This window comes from Drosophila elegans, unplaced genomic scaffold (genome assembly GCF_018152505.1).
Source record: "Drosophila elegans isolate 14027-0461.03 unplaced genomic scaffold, ASM1815250v1 contig_128, whole genome shotgun sequence".
Taxonomy (NCBI): domain Eukaryota; kingdom Metazoa; phylum Arthropoda; class Insecta; order Diptera; family Drosophilidae; genus Drosophila; species Drosophila elegans.
This window is the reverse complement of record NW_024545493.1, coordinates 583-6,612: the sequence shown is the minus strand read 5'-3', so window position 1 is coordinate 6,612 and position 6,030 is coordinate 583. Positions and strand designations below refer to the sequence as shown.

At 27.2% G+C, this 6,030-nt stretch overlaps 1 long non-coding RNA gene across 3 annotated transcripts; it reads left to right on the top strand.

Moving 5' to 3' along the window:
• Positions 1-3,833: 3,833 nt before the first annotated feature.
• On the top strand, positions 3,834-5,793 carry LOC121467526. Of its 3 annotated transcripts, XR_005977585.1 has the most exons (5): positions 4,145-4,189; positions 4,269-4,340; positions 4,945-5,049; positions 5,320-5,480; positions 5,563-5,793. It is a non-coding gene; the product is annotated as an uncharacterized LOC121467526 (long non-coding RNA). The 3 variants fall into 3 exon arrangements; XR_005977581.1 differs by lacking the exons at positions 4,145-4,189; positions 4,945-5,049 and adding an exon at positions 3,834-3,998; XR_005977583.1 differs by lacking the exon at positions 4,945-5,049.
• Positions 5,794-6,030: the final 237 nt, after the last annotated feature.

Genomic DNA, 6,030 nt, shown 5'->3' with positions numbered 1-6,030 from the left:
GAAAAAAAAAACAAGAAAGGAAGGAAACTTCATATACATACCCTTGCAGCTATTGCAAGAATTAGATACTTTTTAAAACATTCAAATTATGACTTACTTGCGTTTATGTCTAAAAACATTGAAGCTATGATGACTTGCAGCTCAATGTTATAGTTATGTTATATATTTTTATTATTTCTTTGGAAGCTATGTTATAATTTTTTTTTCCTTTCTTTTCCGATTGTTCCTATGGGAGCTATATGATATAGTCGTCCGATTTTGATGAAATTTAAACCGTAATTCTGAAATAATTAACCAATACAATATGTCGAAGAACTAAGAAAAAAATTAAAAAACAGCTAGGTTATAATTTTTTTTTTTATTTTTATTCCGATTGTTCATATGGGAGCTATATGATATAGTCGTCCGATTTCGGTTAAATTTAAAACGTAATTCTGAAATATTTAACCATTACTATATGTCGAAGAACTAAAAAAAAAAAATGAAAAACAGCAAAGTTATAATTTTTTTTTATTTATTTTTCCGATTGTTCCTTTGGGAGCTATATGATATAGTCGTCCGATTTTGATGAAATTAAACCGTAAGAAATATGTGAAAAAGAGAGAAGTTACATTATTTATACCCTTGCAGAGGGTATTATAATTTCAGTTATAAGTTTGTAACGCAGTGAGGGAGACATTTCCAACCCAGTAAAGTATATATTCTTGATCAGCATCACAAGGCGAGTCGATCCAGCCATGTCCGTCTGTCCGTCCGTTTCTACGCAAACTAGTCTCTCAGATTTAAAGCTATCTGCATGAAACTAAAAAGTTGTCTTTCTATTGCTAGTAGTATATAAGTCGGAATGAGCCGGATCGGACGACTATAGCATCGAAAAAATAAATAAAAAAAAATTATAACTTTGCTGTTTTTTAAATTTTCTTTTAGTTCTTCGACATATAGTAATGGCTAAATATTTCAGAATTACGGTTTAAGTTTCATTAAAATCGGAGGACTATATCATATAGCTCCCATAGGAACAATCGAAAAAAAATACAAAAAAAAAATATTAATTTTCCTGATTTTTAATTTTTATTTTTAGTTCTTCGACATATAGTATTGGTTAAAGATTTAAGAATTACGGTTTAGATTTCATCAAAATCGGACGACTACATCATATAGTTCAAATTGAAATAATAAAAATATATAAAATAACTATCTAATAATTGAGCTGCAAATCATCATAGCTTCAATGTTATTAATATAATATAATATAAAATTTAATTATAAATTATTAAGTTCATAAAGTATCAATTTAGCCCTTCAAATTAAATTTCTATACATATACAAACAATAATGTGGAAAGAAAAGGTTAGTTACATTTTTGGCCGATTTATTTTAGTAGATCCTCATTTTGAGTTTTTTCATTCTTGAAAATTTGTACTCAAACTGAGTAAAATGGACTCAAGGTGACAATTTTTGGTCTTGGATTTTTTTGAGTACGAATATTCTCAGGTGCAATATACTTGATTAATTTTGATTTTAATTTTTAAAAACTATAGTTTTAAGGAAAATTTGACATTAAAAGTCTAAATGGTGAGTTTTAAGAAGAATCATGTTTTTATCTAAGATAAGACGATTTTTTCTTTATTTTATTACCCTTGCAGTGCACTATGCTCCAAAATTTTGGCATAAACTCTAAAAATAAACCTAAAATTCTGAAATTTTGCACAAATGTTTGGGAGACTAAAGTGGAATTTCGAAAAAAAATGTTTTCCAGTTTGTCCACGCCTTCCCACCACCCCCCATACAAGCTACAAAAAATACAAGTATGGTGTATTAGTTTAAAAAAATTGTCAATTAGATGGTTATTATAAATTTAAAAAAATCTACGTGGTAACTCGGTGCCATCATTTTTTTATCAACAGTGTTTTTATTAATTTTGGTGTATATCCACTGCGATACATATTGAGTTTTTCAATTGTTGCTGCGCCATATTTCGAAAAGTTCGCTGTGACTGAACTCACTGATGAGTTTTTGCTTTGTAGTTAAAGACAACACTCACAAGTACAATCTGGACCAATTAGATGCTTTCAGCATGAACAGCTTATTAGTTATATTCCACGAAACACGGAGGACGCATGCTAGTTTTCTAAAAAACACTCATAAATTGGATACTACACAATACGAAATCCTTAGAAATACACATAAAATAACAATATACATTAAATAGTGCATACATTGAAGATTACTTTCTATAATTTAGTTAAATTTTGTGAAACAACATAAAGCAACTAAATATTTTGTCGCAAATTTCTATTCGGAAATCAGCTGATCGCAAGCTTTATTTTAAAAAATATCAAAAAGACTTGGTGGCGCTTTTAAAGTTTTTAAAACAAATTTTTATAATGAATGATGAATTTTCTTTAAGATTAAAATAAGAAAACAACGATATATTAACATAGAAAAATCGACTTTATGCCAAAACAACAACGGAATCTGGACCATAGTGAAGTGCGTAGTTTTCTTAAAATTATGTCGAATTATCTTTTTAAATTTAGGACGAATCCGCATTTTATTTTAGAAAATTCAATGAACAAGAAATGGTTAATTTTTATATATATTTTTTTCGCAGTGTAGCTGGTAAATGCTGTTGGCTGAAATTCATCGGCGAGTTTCATGAATCAATGGCGAGTTTTATTTAATTTAACTTTAATTTTTATACCCTTGCAGAGGGTATTATAATTTCAGTCAGAAGTTTGCAACGCAAATACAAAAAAAATTATAACTTTGCTGTTTTTAAATTTTTCTTTTAGTTCTTCGACATATAGTAATGGTTAAATATTTCTGAATTACGGTTTAAATTTCATCAAAATCGGACGAGTATATCATATAGCTCCCATAGAAATAATAAAAATATATAAAATAACTATATAATAATTGAGCTGCAAATCATCATAGCTTCAATGCTTTTAGACATATACACTGGTAAAAAAATGGAATAGTAAAAATAAATATGCGCATATTGAATTGTAAAATGCGTATTTCATATTTAAAGTAAATATAAAAATATTAAAATTAAATACAAAACGTATTAAATTCCATTATTTAATATTAAAATATTTAAATCAATGTGGTAAATATTGAGTTTAAATTTTGGGCAATTTGTTTTAAATTTTATCATATTAAAATTGAAAATTTTCAGACTAAAAAAAAAACATAGTCAAATTAAGAATGTGTCATATTTAATTATAGTACGAAAACTGAAAATTATTTTGAGTTTTTAATGATTTTTACAATAAACAAAACATTATTACAGTTGATATTGTCAATTAAATTTCAATAGCTCAATCTTAGGGAAATATATTTAATAAATATGGTACTTAATATTTTTAAATTTAAATCTAATATTATTTGTATTAATATCTCTGTTTAAAGTATTATATTGAAAATGCTCAATATTTAAATTTAATATTAATCGTTATACATAACAAATTAAATTTAAATATTATTTTTGTTACTTTAAATATTCTTCCTATTTAATTTAAAGTTGTAGTCGAGGCCCGCATTTTATATTTAAAAATAAATACAAAAATTATATTTTAATTTTTTTGTTTTGTTCCATTAATTTAGACGAAACTCTTAAATTTATTACGTTCGTAACTAAATTAAAATAATGTTAAATAAATGGAACAAAAGTCATAATTATACATGCATACATATGTACATATGTATATAACAAATTCTAAATGCGCATTTTTAGCGGTCTTTTTTCTCCGTTATTCGCTGTTTCTTTGAATCGGATTCACACACACATATGTACATATGTGTGCCCAGATCACTTCTCTTCGTATTCAGCATTGCACGGCGCGTGCCATCATTTCTAAGTCGCAGTTGTTGTGTCGTGTAGTGAAAATTAAAGTTTAATTGCTGATGCCGCGATCTCATCAGAAACACAAATCAAAGATAGTGAAGTGCTAAAATAATTAATCTGGATCGCGATTCTTACACGTTATTGGGTGAATAATTCTGCAATAAATTTGTTTTAGGCTTTATACCCACGCTTGATATATATATGTATGTACATGTGTTGGTATGCATGTACATATGTATGTGCAGCGTTCGTTTACCGCTTAATTGGCGTTAGATTTAGTTTGGAAGCCACTAGAAACGGTTAACGGACTCTGCACATGCATGCATATATTTGTATGTAAGTGTGTGAGAATATTTAAAAACAAATATCTTCTAGAGTTATTCACATATTAACTGTGTATTTTACCGCGATCTAGTTTAACATAATTGACCCTCAAGATAAAGATCACGCCAAGATTAATTTTAAGCTTCGGAAGCATAACTATTTGGTAAGTACCGATCTAAAAATAAAAATATAAATGTGGTAATGTTATGTACATACATACGCACGCTGTGTAAACATCTTTGTACATATGCATGTACATATGTGCAGCGTGCGTTTACCGTTTTAGTTACCGCCCAAAAAAATTAACAAAAAAAAAGCGGTAAACGCATTCTGCACATGCATGCATATGTGGCTGTATTGAGAATAGAATAAAAAACAAGTACAATAATAAAAGAAAGTAATAATAAAAATAAATATGTGAATATTAAATTGACGTGTTTAATATTAAAGTATTTAAATTAAATATTAAATCATAATATTAAATACTTTGCATATTTAATAGAAAGACTTAAAATGTACCTACATATTTAAATTAATGTAAAAAATATTAGATTTAAAGTGGTTAATCTTTGTTTTAAAAAATATATATTTAAGTTTAATATGGTTTAATTTAATACTCACATATTTAAATTTAATATTTAATTTTTTTATCAACTTACTCTGCAGTACCGTTTATTACGTTTTCTTTTATTCCCTGATAATTCATTTACATTCATATTTTTACGCATGTTTATATGTATATGTTTTAAGATCTTAACTTGAATTAGGTTATCACGCTCATCCTTGCCGGAAGAAATACAAATTTTGCACCCATCCTCAAACACGCCGAGAATAAAATTTGATTACAGCAGCAAAGCTCATAGAAGTGTTTGGTAAGTGCCGTTTTTTATAATTTATTAACATTTCAGGGACCGCTAGTAGCATAATGTGTTAATTTTTGCATGCATAAAAGAATAAAAAGATTTCAAGCTGCGAATACTTGATTTGATTTTTAAAATATTACAAAGTAATATTAATATTTTAAAAAAATAAAATCAATCAAATCGATAATAATTACAATAAATTAGCATAGAACAATCCCTAGTGATACCGTAATATATGACTTGAAAAAAACCCAAGTTAAGAAAAAAATCTAATTTCAGATACAAATCGATTTTAATTTAATGTTCCCTGGAAAGGAAAGGCGCATTAGCTTCAAAATGGGAAGCGTTTAAGAAGAAAATACAACAGTACTATGCGTATAATATCCACAACGTGAACAGAGGGAAGCTGTTTATGAATTTCAAGAATTCAGAGACTATTGGTAAATTACATTATGAAATATATTGTTTTATTTTTTAATTAAAATTCTTATTTTTGTCTTTCTTTTATTTCTTTTTCATCAGACTTTATTTTGACTATCCTGCTCCCCTCAATTTTACCTCCCAATACATGGTACTCTTCAAAAGCATCAAAAACCAGAACTCCCTGGAAAGTCTAGTCCTTCGAGTGAACTCCATTGCCGACTATCGCCAAAGGATTGCAGAATCTGTCGGTAAAAACTATTCGAATTTAAAAACAGTTCAACCAACCGTGTATGTTTGTAAAAAGCCACAAAGCAAATAAAAACATGTACAATATGAAGTGAGTGTTAAAAACTACGTTCTTTGATAAACTATATAGGCCGTACTGTATATAAATTTTGCTTAAATAAAATGATTACAAAAAAAAATGAACTGCTCAATGTTTTTCTTATGTTAATAAACGGTTTTGAATAATTTAAATGAATATACCCTGCATTTGATTTAAATATAATAAATATTTATATTTAAAACGCTAAATAATACATGTTATATAATTCAAATTTAAACTAA